This window comes from Bubalus bubalis, chromosome 22 (assembly GCF_019923935.1).
Source record: "Bubalus bubalis isolate 160015118507 breed Murrah chromosome 22, NDDB_SH_1, whole genome shotgun sequence".
NCBI lineage: Eukaryota > Metazoa > Chordata > Mammalia > Artiodactyla > Bovidae > Bubalus > Bubalus bubalis.
The window spans coordinates 35,196,943-35,209,054 of record NC_059178.1 but is presented as its reverse complement, the minus strand read 5'-3'; the positions used below and the strand labels follow the sequence as shown (position 1 = coordinate 35,209,054).

At 36.5% G+C, this 12,112-nt stretch overlaps 1 long non-coding RNA gene across 1 annotated transcript; it reads left to right on the top strand.

Annotated features, from left to right (window-relative positions):
• Positions 1 to 5,868: 5,868 nt before the first annotated feature.
• LOC123331250 lies at positions 5,869 to 11,368 on the top strand. Its single transcript, XR_006547808.1, has 2 exons — positions 5,869 to 5,931; positions 11,192 to 11,368. It is a non-coding gene; the product is annotated as an uncharacterized LOC123331250 (long non-coding RNA).
• Positions 11,369 to 12,112: the final 744 nt, after the last annotated feature.

Genomic DNA, 12,112 nt, shown 5'->3' with positions numbered 1-12,112 from the left:
TGGTTTTTTTGTATCCATTCAGCCAGTCTGTGTCTTTTGGTTGGAGCATTAATCCATTTACCTTGAAAGTAATTATTGATATATATGTTCCTATTACCATTTTCTTAATTGTTTGGGGTTGATTTTGCAGAACTTTTTTCCTTTGTTGTATTTCTTGACTATATACGTCCTTTTAACATGTGTTGTAAAGCTAGTTTGGTGGTACTCTATTCTCTTAACTTTTGCTTATCTGAAAAGCTTTTTATTTCTCCATCAATTTTGAATGAGATCCTTGCTGTGTACAGTAATATTGGTTGTAGATTTTTCCCTTTCAGTATTTGAAATATATCCTGCCATTCCCTTCCAGGCTACAGAGTTTCTGCTGAAAGATGAGCTGTTAAATGTATGGGTATTCCCTTGTATGTTACTTACTGCTTCTCCCTTGCTGCTTTTAATATTCTTTCTTTGTATTTAGTCTTTGTTAGTTTGATTAGTATGTGTTTTGGCATGTTTTACTTGGGTTTATCCTGTATGGGGCTCTTTGTGCCTCTTGGACTTGATTGACTATTTCCTTTCCTTTTTGGGGAAATTTTTAACTATAATCTCTTCAAAAATGTTCTCATACCCTTTCTTTTTCTCTTCTTCTTTTGGGGCCCCTATAATTCAAATGTTGGTGTGCTTGATATGGTCCCAGAGGTCTCTGAGGCTGTCCTCAGCTCTTTTCATTCTTTTCATTTTATTTTGCTCTTAAATTATTTCCACCATTTTATCTTCCAGCTTACTGATTTGTTCTTCTGCTTCAGATTTGCTAATATTGATGTCTTCTAAAGTATTTTTAATTTAATAATTGTGTTGTTTGTCTCTGTATGTTTATTCTTTAATTATTCTAGGTCTTTGTTAATTGATTCTTGTATTTTCTCCATTTTGTTTTCAGGGTTTTTGATCATCTTAATATCATTATTCTGAATTCTTTTTCAGATAATTTGCGTATTTCCCCTTCTTTATTTGGACTTCTGTGTTTCTAGTTTGTTCCTTCATTTGTGCAGTATTTCTCTTCCTTTTCATTATTATTTTTTGTAAGTTATTATGTTTGAGGTCTCCTTTTTCCAGGCTTCAAGGACAGTTGAATTCTTTCCTTGAAGAAGGTTGAATTTTTTCTTCCTTTTGGCTTCTTCCCTTCTAAGGTTGATCCACTGATTTGTGTTAGCTTTGTATAGGATGAGAATTGTGCTGAGTTTGTTTGTTTGTTTTCTTGTTTTCCTCTGATAGGCAAGGCTGAGTGAGTGGCAATCCTGCTTGCTGATGACTGGGTTTGTATTTTTGTTTTGTTTGCTGTTTAGTTGAGGTGTCCTGCACATGGTGTTACTGGTGTTTGGGTGATGCTGGGTCTTGTTTTCAAGTGGTTTCCTTTGTGTGAGTTCTCAAAATTTGATACTCCCTGGGGTTGTTCTCTAGTAGTATAGGGTCTTGGAGTTAGTGCTCCCACTCCAACGGCTGAGGGCTTGAACTCTGGTCAGGAACAAAGATTCCACAGTGGTTTGTTATGGCATTAAGTGAGATTAAAACAAATATCCAAAAATGAGAAACCAAAGATAAACTCCAGACAAATGGCAGTTACAAAGTCAGGCAAATAATAACTAAAATAATAGACTATACACATATACATATACACCCATGAGCAAAGTCAAAACAGTCCAACAAAAATAAAGTACAAGAGGTTGACCTGGCAAACAAAGGAAATCAAAAATTATATTTACCAGTTAAGAACAAAACTAACTTAAGCACAAACTGGAAAACAAAACTAAAGCAAGGTGCCAAGTGGAGAATAAAGCAATGAAAACAAAGCTAACAAATATGCTGAGAGGAAAGGAAAGAAAGAAAGAATAGATATGTAAAGTTACATAGAGGTAGACAAAGAAGATTTATACACATTAAAGATTAACTGCAAGGAGAGAAGAACAATTGGAAAGGCAAACAAAGGAATAAATGTTGAAAAAATATAATAGGTTTAAATAATTAAAAATTTTAAATTAGAAAGAGAGAGAGAAACGAGGAAAACAGAAAGAAAAAAAAATCCAAAAGTATCTATAGAACATGTAAAAAAAATAAGAAAATAAATGTTTTTCTTGAGTCACTGCTGTTTGAGTCCTTTCCCTGGCTGGGAGTCATAGTCTGCCTTACCTCCCTAGGATGCCCTCCAATACTGGGCTGCTCTCTGAACCTGCTGTGGGGGCAGCTCAGATTCTAATCTGATCCTACTCCTGTGTTCTTAACTCCAATATCCACAGCTATCAGAGCTAGTGAGTTTTCTTTTGTGGGAGCTCTAAATGGGCTTTTATATATTCCATAGACACGGAGTCAGCTTATTTGATTGTGTGGATTTAACCTGCAGTTTGTACAGCTGGTGGGAAGATTTTGGGTATTCTTCCTTAGCCACACTGCCCCTGGGTTTCAATTGTGGTTTTATTTCCACCTCTACATGTTGGCCATCCACTGGGGTTTGCTCCTGAGGCTGCCCTGGAGGACTTGGGTTTGCCCCTGAGAGGGCCAGGTGTGGAAGTGGTGCAGCTGCTTGGGTTGCAGGCGTTCTGGCAGCATCAGGCACTCAGGGGAGTTGGCGGCTAGGGCAGCAGGAAATATAGTGCTCTAGAAGGGTATGTCAACCAGTATTGGCCAATACTCTACAGTATTCTTGCCTGGAGAACCCCCACTCTGACAGAGAAACATGGCAGGCCACAGTCTACAGGGTAGCAGAGTCGGACACTACCGAAGCAATCCCGCACGCATAGAAGCAAAACCTTTTTTGCCTGTGGCAGTTCTGCCCCAGTGAGAGTTGAGCGTGAAGGTGGCACAGCTGCTTGTCTTGTGGGGACCATGGTGGCTCCAAGTGTGCAGGGACAGGGACTCCCTCCACTGCAGGAGTTATGGCCCTATCCGTTTTTTTCAAGCCTCTTGTAGCTGGCAATCTGAAGGCCTCTTTGGCCGGTCTTTCTCTGTAGCTCCACCCATTCAGGGACTTATGAAGGTTCCCTTGTCTGGGATCCTTCTCTGTTGTTCAGTGCCTCAGGCACATAGATGGCCCCTTCCTGGCTGGAGTCCTACTCTGTAGATTGGCGCCTCAGGCACTTAAAGGGGCACCCTGGGTAGGGTCCTGCTCTGTAATTCAGTGCGTCAGGCATTTGATGGGCCAGCCTCTCTATTGTTCAGCCGCCCATGCTGACATGTGGGGAGAGAGAGGCTATGGTGATGGCTCCACCCACTCCATGTGACTCAGCAATACCGCCTTGCTTCCATGGCTGCCCGGCTTTCCTCCACCGGCATTTCCCACCACGATCTCCTCCCTCACATCCCCTCAATCCATCTTTCTGCAGTCAACAGCTGCCCTTGCCCTGGGATTACTCCACAATCCCTAAACTCCAGCTCCCAGCCGCTGCACATTCCAGAAGACCAGCGTTCCTGTCACGGGTATGTATGGCTGCGGCAATGACTGTCTAATTCTCATCCCATTTAGGCTGCCACAGATCAGCTGTTTCACTCTCAGCCTTAAATGTTTCTCCTCTGACTCAGACAATTGCCCTGCTGTTGGGATCGGACTCCTGCTTCAGTTCGCCCACCCGCTGAGGGCAGGTCCAGTCCTACTAACACTCCTGTTTTCCCTCCTAGTTCCTTCATCCTACCAAGTTTTGCGTGTTTCTGTATGTTCTTTTCCACTGGTCAGGTACTCCTGTCCATTCTCAGATGGTGTTCTGCGTGCACTTCTGTGTCTGAACATGTATTTCTGATGTATCCATGGAGAGAGATGTAGTCCATGTCCACCTACTCCTCTGCCATCTTGTTCTCTGGAGCTTGTTCTTAATGGTGACTAACATCTTCAAACAAGCAAGACAAAGAGTTTTCATACTTATGTTAAATTACAGTAGACCGGGAATTCTCTAAGTTCCATGAGCTAGTGACATATAATAAGTAGGAGTCTATCCATAAGACTTGGATGATGGGAGGACAGTTTCTAACTCTCAGCTAAAAACTGTGTGACCATAATAACATTTAGGCAATAACTTTGAGGGTCAATTTTTACTTGTACAATACCTAACCACTTCGAGTATACTTTTTCTTGTTTATAAATATACTTTATTGATATTTTATTTATTAAATGTTAGAATGTGTGTGTGTGCTCAGTCACTCAGTTATGTCTGACTCCTCGTGGCCCCAGGGACTGTAGCTGGTATTAGAAATACACATGGCTTACAAATGGTTTTATTTCTCAATAACAACCAAAAACTATATGAGTGTAATTTCTGTCAAATTTCAACTGATTAAGCAGAACTAAGCAGGGAGAATTGCTAAAAAGGACATGCTTGGGAATAACAGAAGGAGAGAAACTCAGAAACCTAAGATGATGCCTGATATTTCTGCTACACAGATTTAAGCTGTGGGTATATCATTTCATAGTTCTGTTTCTCATTTCTTTATAGTAACCTACACGGCTCAGATTAGATGGTCACTTTAAAATCTTTATTTTTAAAAAAGTCTAAATTCAATGCACAGTATAAATTAGCTAAGCATGCAGATATAGGTCAAATTTGACTAGAGAATGTGCATAGAATCAGTTATGTGAGAGGTTTTTTTTTGTTTTTGTTTTTGTTTTTGTTTTACCACGCCCTATAAGAAACTGGGCTTCCCAGGTGGCACTAGCAGTAAAGAAACCACCTGCCAATGCAGGAGACTAAGAGGAAGAAAGCATGGCAACCTATTCCAGTATTCTTGCCTGGAGACTCCGCATGGACAGAGGAGCCTGGCAAGCTACATACAGTCCATAGGGTAGCCAAGAGTGAGACATGACTGATGCGACTTAGCATGCACCCAGGCGTCATGAAACTCGTGCTGTAAGGTTGACAAGAGCAGTTGAGTGTCACAAATATCTCATCAGAAATCATTCTTTGTTTCATGCTAGTAAGTTCAAGATGCACTGTTACCAAAGAGACAGTGGGTCCAACATGAGCATATGTCACATTTGATAGTTATTCGGTTTGGGAATCAGAGTGTTCACTGCCTTTCCTTCTGGCAAGTTGGATAAGATGTTTTCTCCTAAAATCTAAAACTCTTCAAGCTACTCTATTATACAGTATCAGCAGGGATTCGTGTTGGATGGAATATAGGTGGACAAAAATTTAAAAATTACCCTCAGTCTTAAAGAGTCAAGAGTTGAACTGACAAGACTATGTGTTTAAAGTTTCTCATAGTATATTATAAAGAGTTTCTTTGAATTCAAAGTATAATGAAAATTCTACTTTTGATAAGGAGTATAAATATACAAAACTAGTCTTTTTTAGTGAATTTCTTTTTATAACAGGTATAATTCACAATATATTAATACATGATTTGCAAGTATTTTCTCTCAACCCGTGGGTTGTTTTTTCAGTTTCTTTATAATATTTTTGAAATATGGAAGTTTTTCAATTCTGATGAATCTTAACTTTTCCTTTTAATCACTTTTGTCAATTAGGTTTGGAGTCATATATAAAAATCTATTGCCAAGTCCAAGGTCATAAAAATTTATTCCAATGTTTTCTGCTAAAGGTTTTATAGTTTTAACTCTTCTCAACTGCATTATGAAGAAATTATTTGCTCTATTTACACGAATTATATTATTCTGATTCTTGTGACAATTTATTGTATCTTTCCATATCCATATTGTATCTTTTCCATATCTTTCCATACCTTTCCATATCTTTATTCATTCTCACACCTACTTTCTGGTTTTTATGGTTCAAACTTTCTTTTAATAGTCTTATTTCCCCTTGTGTGTGTGTGTGTGTGTAATCTTCTCTGGTGTTTTCATAATGGCTTTTTCATTTTCTAAGCAACTTATAGGGATGCCTGGAGTGCTGCAGTCCATGGGGTCACATAGAGTCAGACACGACTTAGCAACTGAACAAGGACAAACAACTTTAGGTAAGTTAACTGTCCTAAGTAATTATACTGTGCTTTATTTTATTTATTTATTTATTTATTTTTTAATTTTATTTTTAAACTTTACATAACTGTATTAGTTTTGCCAAATATCAAAATGAATCCGCCACAGGTATACATGTGTTCATTTTAAATTTTATTTAAAAATTGCACTCAAATTCAACTATATGTAAACTGAATTTATTTCATATCTGGCTGACAGATAATGTTGCAATTTGCATGAAAATAATTCATGAATTATGATTTTATAAACCCTATTTCCATGTTAAGGAATGCTAATGATGTTGTTATAAAAGCACTTTGTAACTTGTTATCAAACTGGGATTATTAGGCTGGTAAAGACAGTGTCACTTAACTTTAAACCTCCTTTTTTTCTACTCCCTCTGAACTGCATTCATCCACTAATCTTTTTACTATCCTTATAGCTTTGCCTCTTCCAGAATATCTTATAATTGATATGATATAGAATGTGGCTTCATTCACCTAGCAATATGCATTTAAGATTTATCTATATTCTTGTGTCTTGACAATTCATTTTTAAAAATCACTGAATATTATTCCATTATACAGACTATACTTCATGTACTATTATCTATTCATATATTAAGGAGATCACAATGGTTCCAGTTTGTAGCAATCATGAATAAAGCTGCTATAAGCATTCACATGTAAAATTTTGTGTGAATATAAGTTGTCAGATCAATGGTGTAAATATCTTGGAGCTCAGTTGCTGAATAACATGGAAAAAATATGTTTAACTCTGTAAAAAGATGCCGAACTGTCTTCCAAAGTGCTTGTACCTTTTTACACTTCCGCATTCAATAAAGAAGAGGTGCTATTGTTTGCATACTCAACAACTGCTAATGTCATCCTCTGTGGGTTAAAATAAATTGCGAGGAGTGAATTTTAACCATTCCGGTAAGTTTATAGAGGCATCTCACTGTTTGAATTTGTATTTCTCTAATGTTTCAGCAGTAAACAATTCACCTGCCACTACAGGCGAGGTGGTTTTGAGCTTTGTGTCCGGAAGATGTCTTTGGTGAAGGAAATGGTACCCACTCCAGTATTCTTGCCTCGGAAATCCCATGGACAGAGGAGCCTGGCGGGCTACAGTCCATGGGGTTGCAAAAGAGTTGGACACGACTTAGAGACTAAGCAATGAAAAATTATATTGAATATCTTATATTCTTTTTTCCCTTCTGTATATCTTCTTTGGTGAGATATCTGTTCATATACTTTACTCATTTTTAAATTGGGTTTTTGTCCATTTATGGTGAGTTTTAAGAGTTCTTTCTGTATTTTAACACAAGTCATTTATGAGATATGTGTTTTTCATATTTTTTCTTGTCTGTGGCTTGAATTGTTATTCTCATAACAGTAACTTTATCACAGAAGATATTTTTAATTTTAATACATCTAGTTATTTTTTTATGAGTCATGCTTTCAGTATTGTATCTGAAAACTAATAATCAAATTCAAAGTCACATAGATTGATTTTCCCCTATGTTTTCTTCTATAAGTTTTATAGTTTTGCTTTATCTGTATCTTTATGGCCCATTTTGCTAATTTTTCTAAAACTATGTAAGTTATGTATATAAGGGTTATTTTTTTTTTGCATAATATTGTCCAATTTGTCCAGCACCATTGTTCAAAAGACTGTACTTTTTCTGTTGAATTGCTTTTACCCTTTTGTCAAAGATCATTTGGATATATACTATGTAGGTGTATTTCTTGGGACTCTGTTTTGTTCCATTGATCTATGTGTCTAATCTTCCTCTGCTGCTGCTAAGTCACTTCAGTCGTTTCCGACTCTGTGCGACCCCATAGACGGCAGCCCACCAGGCTCCCCCGTCCCTGGGATTCTCCAGGCAAGAACACTGGAGTGGGTTGCCATTTCCTTCTCCAATGCAGGAAAGTGAAAAGTAAAAGTGAAGTCGCTCAGTTGTGTCCGACTCTTAGCGACCCCATGGACTGCAGCCTACCAGGCTCCTCTGTCCATGGGATTTTCCAGGCAAGAGTACTGGAGTGGGGTGCCATTGCCTTCTCCGAATCTTTCTCTAATACCACATATTCTTGATTACTGTAGATTTATATTTGGGCTTGAAGTCAAATAATGCAAGTCTTCCAGTTTTCTTTTCTTTTTTTTTCAAATGTTTTGATAGTGATTCTGAATATTTTGCTTTTCTACATAAACTATGAATCATTTGGTTCACATCTACAAAATATCTTGCAGGGATTGTATTAAATTTATAGATCAAGTTGGGAACAACTGATATCTTAAAAATATTAGGTCTTCCAATCCACAAACATAATTTTTTTCATTTATTTGGATCTTAATTACTCTCATGTGTTCTGAAGATTTTTGCATCAGGTTAGTGAGATTTCATTTTATGGTGTTATTTTAAATGGTATTTTTTATTTTAAATTTAATTTGATTATTATTGGAATATAGGAAATCAATTAACTTTTGTAATATTAACCTCTAACCTGAAAACTTGCTAAAGTACTATAAATGCTATATTCACTTACATGTTCCAGAAAATTTCTATTATTCCTTTTTATACATAGACAAAAACTAGTAAAATTTTATAATATACAGTCATATTTAACAAAGATTTGACAAAAGGATGCAGCATAAAATAAAGGCTATCAACTTGGGTTTGAATGATAAAAAAATGAATCTGTTAGTAATTAATCTTTCTAGATGTCAGTGTCTAATTCTAAAACAAGAATATTAATAACTATCTTATAAATATGATGACTATTAAGTAAAGTTTAAGAGAATATAGGTTTAAACAAAAATTAATAAAATGTTGTAATTTAAATATTTCTAAGTACTGACCGAACTAGGAGTATGTCAAAACAAAAATATGTAGCTAACATGCATATGACTAACTTAATATATAAAATCAAAGTCAAAATATTAGTCAATCAGTCATGTCTGACTCTTTGTAACCCTATGAATTGTAGTCCACCAGGCTCCCTTGTCCATGGAATTCTCCAGGCAAGAATACTGGAGTGGGTAGCCATTCCCTTCTCCAGGGGGTCTTCCTAAACCAGGGATCGAACCCAAGTCTCCTGCATGGCAGGGTGGATTCTTTACCATCTGAGCCACCATGGAAGTCCTCTGAGGCACCAGAGCTCAGGAGTTGTATAAAAGAATATTCTTCACAAAAAAACTCAATTTCAGATAGATCAAACAATTATATGTATTTTAAAATCTAGAACATAGGGTATATATCCTTGTATATAGAGAGAAACTGAAGAAATAGTGGATGTGGTTTTTAGTCACATGAGATAATGTAAATGTGTAAAAATAAATTTTGTATATCAAAATTAGATACTTTAGAAACTACACAATCAAGTAGTAGCTTGATGAAATGCTGGTCTGCACATGACATCATTTAGAGAAGTTTTCTATTTCAAGTAAGCTTTCGATTTGTATGGACATGAGGATAAATTTAAGGAGAAACACTTTTTCTACTGCCACCACATATACTGTTTACACATGGTCTGGGGAACATCTTGGCATGTTTCTTTTTGCAGAGGGAGGCATGGTATTATAGACCCAGTAAATAGGCTGTTTCTTGAAAGGGAAGCATGGTATTACAGACCCAGTAAATAGGCTGTTTCTTGAAAGAGACAATATGGATTTCATATTCTTTTTGAATATTGGTTAGTTTTATATGTAGCAGTTGTGTGTGTGTGCATGCTAAGTCATTTCAGTTGTGTCAGACTCTTTGCAACCCTAGAGATTGTAGTCTGCCAGGCTCACCTGTCCAAGGGGTTCTCCAGACAGGAATACTGGAGTGGTTACCATGTCCTTCTCTAGGGGATATTCCTGACCCAGGGATCTAACTGGCATCTCTTATATCTCCTGGTTTGACAGGTGGGTTCTTTACCACTATCGTCACCTGGAAAGCATTATATGTAGCATGGTGAGTGTAAAATAAAATGAATTAAAAAAAAAACTGACCAAAGGAAATACAGTTATAATGAATAAAAGCAAAACTAGTCCTGCTGAAGTTCTCCTTTAAGGTACAGTAACAGGAAACAGAATGAGAGAGGGAGGCCCTCCTACTCGGCCACAATCTATTTTTCGTGTTTGGTTCTGTGCACCCAGTACATTAGCGATGTGGGAGCAATGGAGACCAAGGTGCCCTGTGGACCTGCAGTAAATCTTAAGACACTTGTAAGACTCCTTTTTGATGACTCTCAAAAGTACCTCTCTGAGTGGGAGAATTTATAGGGGAGAATTTATAAGTGACATTATTTAATATGCATTTAGATTAAACAAGACAATATAATATGTATTATTAATTTATTTAATATGTTTCAATTTATGCCTACAGAATTGTGCAATCTTAGTAAATTATTTAAAAAAAGAAGTTAACACAAATATTTCATAGGGGAGGAAAGAGAAAGAAATAGCTAGATATGTCACAAATTACAAATTTTAAATTAATATATAAATTTAGTAGCAATTACAGAAACACAAGAGACTTCCCCAGCACAGTTAAAAAATGCATTAAAGCTGCTAAAGTAAATGAAAGTGATAAGTATCAACAATGCCAAGATTACTGATGACACAAATTTGTTTCACTCTTTCCAGAGAACAAACGCATATGTTAAAAAAGCTAAAACTGCTCACATTTTGCCTAATAAATTTTACTGCGTGCATCTAAAACAGCTCAGAAGGGATTTTTACTAAAAATGTAATGCATTCATAGATCCAAAAATAGTCCTGTTTGTAACATTCTAAGAGCAAGACAAAAGTACAGAAACACCTATGCATCTTGTGATAAATAGTGGTATTCCATAACACTAAAGTCCATACAGGAAAAAAAAAAAGACAATTGCCATAGGGGTTTCCCTGGTAGTTCAAAGGACAAAGAAGTTGCTTACAATGCAAGAGACCGGGGTTCAATCCCTGAGTTTTGAAGACCTCTGGAGAAGGGAATAGCTACCCATTTCAGTATTCTTGCCTGGAGAATTCCATAGACAGAGGAGTGTGGTGGGCTACAGTTTCATGGGTTCACAAAGAGTTGGACGTGACTGAGTGACTTTAATTTCATTTTCACATTCTACAGTGTGTAGTTCACTATGCCAACCTGGAATGGTATCTACGTTGTCTCACAGCCAGCTGGTTTTCAAAGTGCCTTGTATTAATACACACAGGAAAATAAGAGCTCTGTGACATTGGAATATGCATTTTGAATACTGATGATTTTATTTTCTTCAGATCTGTCCTGAAAATGCAGTTCAAATCCTGTAGCAGTTACCCCAGAAAATAATTCTACGGAATGATCACCTTGTGATGCCACTGAATGAGGGTCACTCAGGTATATAACACATTCAATTTGCTAAAATCAACCTAAATACATGCTGTGAATTAAAATGTGATGTATGTTGTAATGGTGATATTTTAACAGCTTTAATTATGCCTCATTTCTGAAAAAAAAAGATTCCTTCAAATAATAATAAAGTACTAAAGCAGTTAAAAAAAAAAAAGGTCTTCTGATAAATCAAAATAGACAAGAATCCTACACCTAGAGAATAAATCCTCCTGCCTTCTTCCCCTTTGCTTTTGAGGAGAGGAGGTTCATTGGTCTGCCAGTCATTCAAAAGGTGGACAGAAAGTGCTGTTTCAGAGCTGGTGTGGATAAAATAATATATCTGCGTTTTGCATTCTGTCCCGAATGCCACCTTATGATAAAAAACCAAACACTGGATGGGCAACACCATAACTTGATATAAAAGATGAAGACAGGTAATGGTCAGATAGCATGTCCCTCTTAAGCTGAATTCTTTAACATTTGTCAACATAGGTATGAGAAAATTGACATGTTCATTTATACCACATTAACATCTGTTGGCATGGTCTGTAGGAAAATAAAAATCAATGTGAGAAACTAGGTGATTATATGTGACAATGTAGAAAATATTTGTCAGCTTTAGTCATTGTCTTTTGAAGTTGTATTTGTGTTTTTGTTTGTTTGTTTTTGTTTTTTTAATAAAGTATCAAGTTGCACTCAGAGGAGTGAGTCTTTTTCATAGGGACAATATTTTCAATTAAGATAAAAAATCATTTGTGATCTGAACGGTCCAGTAAGATGACTAAAATTGGAGACCCAAATGACATCTAATCCAAATGATCAGAAGC